Source organism: Brassica oleracea, chromosome C7 (genome assembly GCF_000695525.1).
Source record: "Brassica oleracea var. oleracea cultivar TO1000 chromosome C7, BOL, whole genome shotgun sequence".
Taxonomy (NCBI): Eukaryota; Viridiplantae; Streptophyta; class Magnoliopsida; order Brassicales; family Brassicaceae; genus Brassica; species Brassica oleracea.
In genome coordinates this window covers 10,010,796-10,021,454 of record NC_027754.1, presented here as the reverse complement: position 1 = coordinate 10,021,454, position 10,659 = coordinate 10,010,796, and positions in this window count along the sequence as shown.

Sequence of the window (10,659 nt, the reverse complement as noted above, 5' to 3'; positions counted from 1 at the left end):
TGTTCACTTCTTTTTGACCTATATCCTAGGATTATTTGTGAAGCAAGCCTTAATGGTTGTAGCCGCCAAGTCTTATTCTAATCCTTTACCTATAGAATTCTTATGAAGCAAGCCTTAATGGATGTAGCCACCAAGTCCTGTTCGAATTCCTTCCTAATAAATCTTTAATAGATATACATTATATATATATATATATGTTTTTTTTTAATCTATATTTCAAAAATAGAGAGAGAAAAGGTGATTAATCTATCTACACAAGGCTTTACCTTCCAGACTTGTTTGAAGAATCCGATCTCATGCATTCCAAGCCCCAAGACAAGCAGTTGTGTCAAGTTTAGTGTTGGGGTCCACTTTGGTTCCTTCAAACATTCTCAACAAGTGTGAATAGTTGACAGGTTGATCCACTTTAGTATCTTTAGTACAATCTGCAATCAGTAAGTCTAGAATGGTGCTAAAGAGTGGTTAGATAACAAACAAAAATCTATTAGTTCATTATCCCTTTCTTGACTCAATAATTTTTTTTTTTGAAAAACGTTTTAATAAGACTCATAAATAAATTACTATCAGTAAACCTCCCCCCAGACTTAAACTACACTGCCCCCAGTGTAAATTAAACTCAGAGTAATGGTGAGAACTAAATCATAAGGACTCAATGTAACAAGTTAGAACGATATACCAGACCGGAATGGATGTCGACAGAGGTAAGGATGTTGATATCGGTCGCGGCAGGTTAGACAATGTCGATCTATGTCGACAACTTCTCGTCGGTCGATACTCACGGCAATCGTCTACTCGGATCTCTTTCTGTGTTTTATTTTTATTTTTATGACCTGCAATAATTAAAAACAAACATAAATAGTACATCAATAAAAATTAAATCAATATTACCTAATAGTGGGTTGTCTCCCACTCAGCGCTTTGTTATAGTCATTTAGCTTGACTTTGGAGGTGATTGGGCTAGTAATTTTGAGCACTGGGACTTGTTGGAATATCCCTCTCTTCTTTGCGCTTCTTGAACCATGTACCAGTGAAGTCTCTCATAGCTTCATCCCCTCGACGCCATTTTTCTTTCATTGTTGCAGTTGTGTTTTCCATCCTCTGCAATATTTCTTCAAGACTCTCAATGTTGAACTGATGTCTTCTAAGTGTGGCGTAAGTGTCAGCTGAGATCTCCTCTCCATCGTAATGTGTATCGGACATGTTTGATGTCATCTTTGGTACTTGCCGGCCTCGGTTTGTAGCGTCGTCGACCGATGTTCGATGTTGAATGTCGGTCGCTTTGTTGTTGCGTCTGTCGATCAATGACGATGCTACTGGTCGACGGGCAATGTAACTATGAATCTCCACCAATTCCCCTTGCATAGCTTCAATCTTGGAAGTTAAAGCACTAATGTTTAAATCCATTGGGAAATAGATGTCATCACATCTCCCATCAAGCCTCTCTTCTTTAGTTTCCAGATCTCTATAGATCCCTTCTACCAACTGATCTACCTCTTCCCTGGTGTGAAAATTTTCTTGAGACTTCATCATATGTGGGCGTGGTGGATTGTCGTCGACCGATGTTGACATCTGATTGTCGATCGATGTGCGTTGACGAACGTTGATCGATGTATGTTGATCGCTGTCGATCGATGACGATCGAGCAACGTCTGTAGCATGTTGAATTCTGGCTATGTCTTGCTTCATCTCCTCCATGCAAGTAGTTAGCCAACTGATACAATCATTCAATGGATAGTAGACACCATCAAGCTTCATCTGGAAAGCTTCTTTGTTCTTCTCTTGTTCGCCACAGACTCCATAGAACATCTCATTGATCTCGCCATTGGTGTAGATCTCTGGTACCAGCTTCGTCTGTGTGAATAAGTTAGCATGTTCAGGAAGACATATGTAGCTTGGCTCATCTCTCGAAGCTCTTTCCAGAACCCTTCTGATATCCATGTTGTGAAGACGAATGGTGTTTCCATCTAGATCTCTGGCGTATCCCTGTTCATCTCTGTAGACACCATACTCATCTTTCTCCTCCCAGTAGAATTTCCTGGAACCGTGGGAATCAAAGGCTCTTCTGCCGAATTCTGGCTGTCTGTCGACCGATGTTGGGACGTCAACGTCGATCGATGTTCGAGTGGGATTGAGAGACCTTGGTTTGAAGCTTTTGTCTATGCCACCAGCTGCGTCATAGAACTCTTTTGTATCCTTCTGTTGGTATTCTAGAATACTGCGTTGATGTACGAACAAATTTTCTGCTCCATTGGTTGTCTGAAGGATGTCTGCAATATCTTTTCGAGATACATTCAGTATATGTCCGTCTAGTGCTCTTGCGTGGCCATCTGGGTCCCTGAAAATATCAAATTCGTCTGGAGTTAGATACTCGTTATTAAATTTATCTTTTTCGCTTAGAGTGTTTTTTGTTTAGAGCGGATGTCGATCGATGTTGTATGTGCAAGGTCGATCGATGTTGAAGGAGTTATGTCAATCGATGGACGGCACGCTCTGTCGATCGGATGCATGTATCGTGTTCTTCCCCAAGCAGTTTCTGATCGATGTTGAGCTGTTTCATCTCGTCTTTGCATGTTGAGAAGTTCCTCATATGTGAAACCTTCATGTATTTCATCTGCTCCTAGCTCATATATTATTGTTCTACTGCATAGCTTTCGTGATGGTGATCATCTGCCCAACTGCCAATCGAGTAGTCTCCCTCTCACACTCGGTTAACTTCTGCGTCGATCGATGAGTAGTTGGCGATGTCGGTCGATGCTCGTTTCTGGTGTCTCTGATGAGGTTGAGTATCGATCGATGGTGAGACAGTTATGTCGATCGATGGTGGATTCCTTTTCCAAGAGGAATGATGTAGAAGTGTATCTTTCTCATCAAGGATGGCTTTGTACTCAGTACTAGATTAACAAATGTCGAAAATTTGTATTTATTCAATCCGTGTATGCATATGTTCTCTGGTGTATGCTGCAATAGCGGGATTGTAGTAGTCGTTCTCCCAATCATCTGTACGACTATCGACCGATTCGTCGTGGGGATTATCGGTCGATTTCTGATTGCCACTGTCGATCTATGTTGTAGTGTGAGTTTCGATCGACGCCGAGTATTCTGTCTTGTATTCCACTCCACAGTGGCAAGCTGCAATGATTCCTGGATCATTGATTCTTCTGGAGGACAATTGTGGCTTCATGACTGGAATGGGGTCGTAGTGGGCATTAGGATCTATGAGTGTTAGACACGACTGGTTGGTTTGCAAGTTGCACACTGCTCCCACTGTTGACAAGAAAGCTCTCCTAAGTAGTAGAGAAGAGTTCCAGTTTTGCTTGATGTCCAGGACATGAAAATCAACTGGAACTAGGGCATTACCAATCTGCACCTCTAGGTCTCTCACAATTCCTCCTGAGTTTCTCTAGGAACAATCCACAAAAGTGAACAATTCCTGTGAATGCTCCACCTGCAGACCCAGATGGTCTGCCATAACCCTAGGTCGGATGTTGACTGATGCTCCTGTGTCGCCCAAGGCATGTGGAAATTCAATACCCTTTACTATGCATGGTATTGCAAATTGCCCAGGATCATTCTGCTTCTTCAATGTAATCCTCATCCTCATCATTTCTCTAGCTTCACAGAACATTCTCTTGATGTCTTCTTCTTTCTCTCTAGTTTCTATCCACCATTTGTGGGTATAATAAGCCTCTTCTAATGGCTTATCTAAAGGAATCATGAAGACTCTCTTTCGGAAATTTTCTTTTTCCTTTTCATTAGCCCCCCTCTTCAGATGTTTTGCCACTTTTCCCTTTCTTCTCCTTAGGGTTCTTCCAGTAGGAACCCTATCCTCTTCCATAGGATCTTCTCCATCATCTGAAGGTGTCCTGACGGTCTCTGGTGGGTTTTCTGAAGGTTTGGGTTTGGGCGTGAGTGCATTAAGACGTGCAACATCTATCTTTGGCATCTTCACTCGGTAGGTAATAGGTGCTCGTCGATCAATATGCGCTGGAGGTTTTTCGATCGATGTTGGCATCTTTTTGTCGATCGATGGGGGTATCATTGCGTCGAGCGATTCTGACGTTATTAGGATTGGGCGGATGTGGATGTTTTGCTGCGAACTCCTCGTGAGTCAGAATCCTCACGGTATTGCAAGATGCGGCTGACTCCGTTGGTGTCATCGGTCGATGCTCTGGAGATCCTATCGATCGATTTGGACTGGGCGACGTCTCTCGATGTTCAAAGTCTGGCGTCGATCGACACCAATGCGATCTGCCGAAACTCATCAAACTATCTACTTCGAAATCTCCTTCTTGCAGCTTCTCTTCCTTCACCACCTGCCAAAAATCATCCTCAATGATGACATTCACATGGTGTTTCATCACATCATCCCCTACCCCTCTTGTCGAGGCTTCCTGCCTCTTGACAACATCTCCTGTCTGCACAACCTGCATCTCCAGCTTCCTCACATGAGTGCTCAAAGTCTCAAACTTTGTGTTCAGGTTGGTGTAGACAGAATCAATCTTTCCATTGAAGTCCACTGTCATTCGCTGCTGAGTCTCAAGAACCCTATCAAGCATCTCTTCAATCTTGCTCTCTTGAGTCGGCGGCGGTGGCTTCTGGTAGTAGGAACGTCCATAGCTTCTGTTGTTGCTGTAGTTGCTGTTGTAGGGTTTCTGGTACTGTGAACTTTGGTTGAAATTTCACCTATTTCCATAGGAATTTCTGTTTCCACCCTGGTTTCCAGAACCTTGGAATCCAGTTCCACCAATGAAGTTCACTTCTTCTTCTTCCTCTACAACTTATGCATCTTCAACCGAGCATACCTACTTCCTAAGAAGTTTGTGAACACTATCCAGCTTTGCCTTCACCTCATCCATCTGATCATTCCCAAGGATGGTGGCAGACTTTTTCCTCTAAAAATCAGTGTTCTTGGTGATGTTGGTAGATGCTAGATTTTCAATCACCTTCACTGCCTCTTCTGGATTCCTGGTGTTGAAATTCCCATTGCTGGAAGCATCAAGAGCCATCTGGTACTGCACCACGATGCCTCTGTAAAAAGTACTGAGCAGTTGTACTTCATTGAATCCATGGTGTGGACAGTCTCTCTGATAAGACTTGAATCTTATCCAAAAGCCTCTGAATGATTCTGCAGGCCCCTGAGAGAAGGTAGCGATTTTGCTCCTCAAGTCTTCAGCACATGCTTCATCAAAGAAATTGCATAAGAATGCTTTCTTGATGTCGCTCCAGGATGTGAGAGATCCTGGTGGTAGCCGCTTAAGCCAATTTAAAGCTTCTCCAGCAAGAGAGAACTTGAAGAGCTTTCATAGGAGATAATACTCAGGGACTCCCTTGACTTTAATAGCATATATCAGATCCTCGAACCTCTCCAGGTGGTCCATAGGATGCTCGTGAGATAATACATGGTAGGGTATCTGTCCCACGAGTGTGTAGTACTGTGCTTTTAACTCGAAATCCCTCTGAATAGTGGGAGGACGAATGGCTGATCTGTTGGTGTAGAACTGATCTGGACAGTTGTGGTCAGCCAACGTTTTGGGTCGCGCAGCCTCATCTACAGGTAGAGTAGTTCCTGTAGCGTTAGCATCAGACTCAGGGATTGCAGCCCCCTGAGCATTTTTCCGCTGACCTGCTGCATTACGCAGATGACCCTCCTGGTCATGCAGGTCACCATTATTATCTCGTACAAGTATCAAAGTTGCAACAATATCTCGCGGCTCAGTATCGATCGATGTCTGGGATGGAGTATCGATCGATGTCGGATGGACCATGTCGGTCGATGGAAGATGAGTGTCTTCGGTCGACGGTGGTGAGCGAGTATCGGTCGACGGGACTAGTGTCTTGGTCGACAGTGGTTGAACGAAATCGGCGACGAACAGGTGTTGTTGTCGATCGATGAGGAGCGCGCTTCTTTTCGGATTAAACGCTCCAAACTTGCAGGATCTGGTGAGAATAGTAGTTGGGTTTCCTTGTTGCTTCTAGTACTGTTGGGCATGTACCTGAAAATCCAAGAAAATTTTTGTGTCAGATACTTAACAAAAATTAGATCACGGCAAAACTGGACAGTGTTCACAAGCTTCTGAAGAAGCAGGTTAGCTTCGCTGAAGATGCAGAAGCTGTAGAGGTCGAGTTGTAGTACTTAGGGATCGAATTGACAGGGAGCTAGGAAACCTAAGAAATCTAATATGATTTGTTAAGCTAGATGGTTTTAGAGATTTTAATGTAAATTGCAGTTTTATATTGAACAAGTGTTTGTTCAATTGATTGGTTGAGGTTTTGGTGCTTAAAAAGGAAATAGTTAGACTTAGGGTTTTTATTCAGGAAACTTGGGATTATAATCCTACATATGCCTAATGAGTTGCATGCATGATAATGTAAAGCTCAACTACTTAGTCAACAAGTCTATTAGCTTTCGTATGTTTAGACTTGTCTATTAACTAGATCTAATGATCTCAACTATCGTATGTCGATCAATTAGAAAGTGTCGATCGATGATCCTATAGGGATATCGATCTATACACCTTTCGCTCCGTCGATCGATTATTCAATAGTGATATCGATCGACGCGCTTCTAGTTAAGCTTTATGCGCGGGTTGAACGCTAGTTTACTAAGTTCACTAGATCAGCTCTCGCCTTACTCATAGTAAGAAACTTAGCTCAGTTAGAATGTTTTCAGGATGAGAATGAAGCTCTCGCTTTTATCTATCAATCCTAGGGCAAGTTCTAGGTAGCTAATCTAGAGACAGACATTAATGAACAATCCTAATGACAATTACCACAACTCAGCAATCTATAGTTGGGGCTAATCCTTCCTAATCTATTTAAGCCCTAAAATCTAACAATTGAACTATTCAGACATGGCTAAGCAATTCATAACAGAAGTTAGGTAAGAAAACTTCATTAGAATAGTAAATAGATATTAATGGAGTTCCAATCACAAATTATAACTTTGGATCTTCTCTCCAATCTATCAAAATCCTAGAAAACCTTTTTGTGAAAATAATAAAACAAGAAAAGCACACTTTGCCTCTAACATGGTGGCAAAACTTATATAATTAGATCAAAACTTGTCAGGGGCAATCTTGTAAATTGGTGAAGACTTGGGCTTCAAGTCGGCTTTGACCAAACGGGCTTTCGCGCGCTTCGCTGTCGATCGATATCAAGATATGAACATCGATCGATTATTCCTCTCCAATATCGACCTATGATCGAGCTCGATGATCATCTCGGGTGCTTGCTCCAAATATCTCCAAAATGCTCCAAAATCATCACTTATCTCCAAATCACTCCTGATCTTATAAATATAATAAATAGACTATATAATATTATAATTATTAGTAAAAACACCTATAAACCATAGATGAAAATAAGTCAAATCCATGGTCTATCAATGGCCATGGAATAAACAATTTTGTGCCACGAAGAGCAGCTGCATATATTGGTAAAAATGTTCATATTGAGAAAATGATTGTATATGAGACCTTTGCTTATGCATCTCCCTTCCAAGGCATACATTAACGTGATGGTGGATTTTAGTGTTTAGCATTTTCTGATATTCAGTTTTCTCAAAACACTCGCGTTGGTTTATGTTGTTTTTGCTGATCCTTAATGTTTTGGTAGACAAAGAGATGTTGACCGAATTGGCAAGACGGGATAAGGAAGAAAACATCAAACCTGACCCTGATGTTAATGTTGTCGTCATGAAGGTTTGCTACATTTACTTCCCAATAAATTTCAACTTTTTTAACTAACACTCTTATGTGTATGACACAAATTTGATTACAGATTATACCCTTAAGGTATTTTTTTTTTGTTAATATGGATATAATCTGTTTTTATTTACTTCATGTTTGTATGTTATAAAGTAAGGAGAAGAATGCATAATTCTATGTGTATACAATTTTTTTAAAAAAATGTTGTTAATATGTGCAGGTATGACCCTTCTTCATGGTCAGAGTTATGCCTAAACGTAATGAGTTTAATGTTACATGTTTATTTCAAGAAAATCGCTAAGATGGAGAAGACATGGCCGCCTATCATGTATTGAACTGTGAAAAGCTGCAGTGCCATGAAAAAACGTTCAAGGTAACAATGCACAAAATACAAAATGATACTAATGTTCTGAAAGAGTTGCCGGTTGTATTGATAATGTTTAAAATATATGCAGCAGACCCTTATGAAATTTGTTACCCTACTTGATCGGTTATGATATATGGTAAATACAAAAAAATGGTTGTATGATATGTGTGGTTCACACCGAACTTATTAGTCAAGTATACACAATTATTTGAATGGTCTTCTTTTTCCGGTTATTAGTCAACCATGAGTTTACCAAGCAAACAACATAGTTAACGCTTTTTGCCACCGTTTCTTATATGGTCTCTAATAAACTAATAGAAACAAAAGTTCAGTAATCCATTCTGGTCTCTAATATGTATTTTCAAGTTCTAAAAATGATTTTGTGGTGGTATCTTTTTCTTCATTATTGTTTCTCATCAATATCACTCTGGTGCATTTAGAACTTTAGGTTAAGTTTATTTGTTCTATATTGACTAATTCTCTGTTCAGTTCATTCTTTGGCAAGCTTTTGTGTTTTCTGTGATATCATTGCATTGATTATGGCAGAGTCATATACATACTGGATCTATATAAAAGTTGTTTATCTTAAGTCATTTAGTGCAGTTCGTAAGACTTCTAATGTGTTTGTGTTTGCCATTAATATAATTGTGCATCTATATAGCTATCCTTCACACGCATAAACGTGATGCATATAAGACTTCTAATGAAGTTTATATAAAAATTCAAAACTCTCTAAATACAAGTATTTATCGTGATTTTGAGTAAATAATGTTTTTTACGTATGTTAAGAAATACTTTTATAAAAAAAAGTAAGTCCCTAAAGAGTATAGTAGAAATATATAAGACATAAGGTTACAATGTCAAGTGTAATAACAATATTAAAGTTCCAGAAAATTTGCATCTTCAACTTTTGTTGTAAGATTTATGGCTCATGTGTTTCTTTTTTCTTCGCAAAGTAAATTTTCATTAAGTCAAATCTTATAAATAGCCTTATAATATGTCTGATAGAGATGAAACTGTATCGCTTTCCAATTAAGATATTTATCAATTGTTTTAACTTTTTTTTATTTATAATAATTTTGGTACTTATAAATTGCCATGTGAACTACATGTTGGAGATGACGTGAAATGGTGGAAAAGAGTCTCCTATGCATCACATGAAGTTAAGTATTATATTGTTGGGATAATTTAATTTGTTTATATGATATTTTGATACTTTGAAAAGTATTTTAACTGAATATATGAATAAAATATGTTGTAAAAAAAAAAAAAACCACTATTGTACAACATATGAACATGGGCAATTCTCCTAAATAGATTTTTTAAGTATGGGCAATTCTCCTAAATAGATTTTTTAAGTTTCCATCCCAAAACTAGCATAGATTAAATGACCTTAGTGTCCATGTTTTATGTTTAAAAAAAAGAACAAACAAAGAAAGAAAAAATCAGAGAAAACACTAGTTCTCTTTCACGATGGCGAAGACAGACGAGAAGTTGAATCTGATTTCGTTCCATCATCTCCGGCGAAGACGTCTCCAGGAAAGAACATTGTTATCCTCTCCAGCGAGTAACACGAAGCTTTGATTATCCATTGACGACATTTTGGTATGATTCCAAAGTTTAGGGTTTTGAGATTCAAAAATAGAGCTTCTATCTTCTTTGATAATTGTTTGCGTTTTAGAGATACTTGAGAACTAAAATAAATTTGTTTAGTTAAATTGAACAGATAAAACAATTAGATTGGCTGTCTCCTAAGAAATTTATGATTCACTTTGAGCGTTGAATATCTAAGGTAATCCATCTTTTATTCTCCCTACATTGTTTCCAATTAATGTTGAATTTTAGTTATTGATTGGATTTGTACCTTGGTGTTAAACATTCATTGTGAATATGAACCATGAGATCTATATGCATGTTTAAAATTTGACTTGTTATACTCTATGAATGTTTAATGAGTCTGTTTTTGAATTACAAAACATAATGTGTTTGTGTTGTTAAACTCTTGTTCTATAGCTTAGCTTCTTTATATATTCCATTGATTTTGGTGTGCTTTTCTTTAATCCTTTTGTTGTCCCGAAAGTGTCTGTCTTGCTGGGACTTTGTTATGCCATTAACATGTCCAATAGAATGCCTCGTAGGTTGAGTCTAAAATAGGACGAAAGTTAATTGTTGCTATTCTGATCAGTAGAAACTGTTCTTCACTGTTTGTTTCCATATCTCCTTTAATAAGTTACTTTTTGTTAGGTAATGTGATTACTTGTGTTTAGTTATTTACTCCAACTCGATTCTTGTTTGATCGGAAAACGGTAGTAAAGAAGATGTGGGTTTAACAAAGACGTCTTATTTATGGTCGGAGGAAACGTTCAGTCGGTTACAAGAGAAATGAAGAGAATGCGACAGAGAGGAAGCCGGTGGCTCGATGAGCTACCGGAAAAGTACGATTAACGGCGAGTTGAAGCAAAGGTGAAAACCCTAATCTAGCCGCCAAGTGTTAGTCAATCATTTCGGATCCTTCTCTCGTTGTTTCCCCTTTCCCTTATATAGTCGTCCTGATGTTTCGTCCTTGACCTAATTTACGCCATCTTG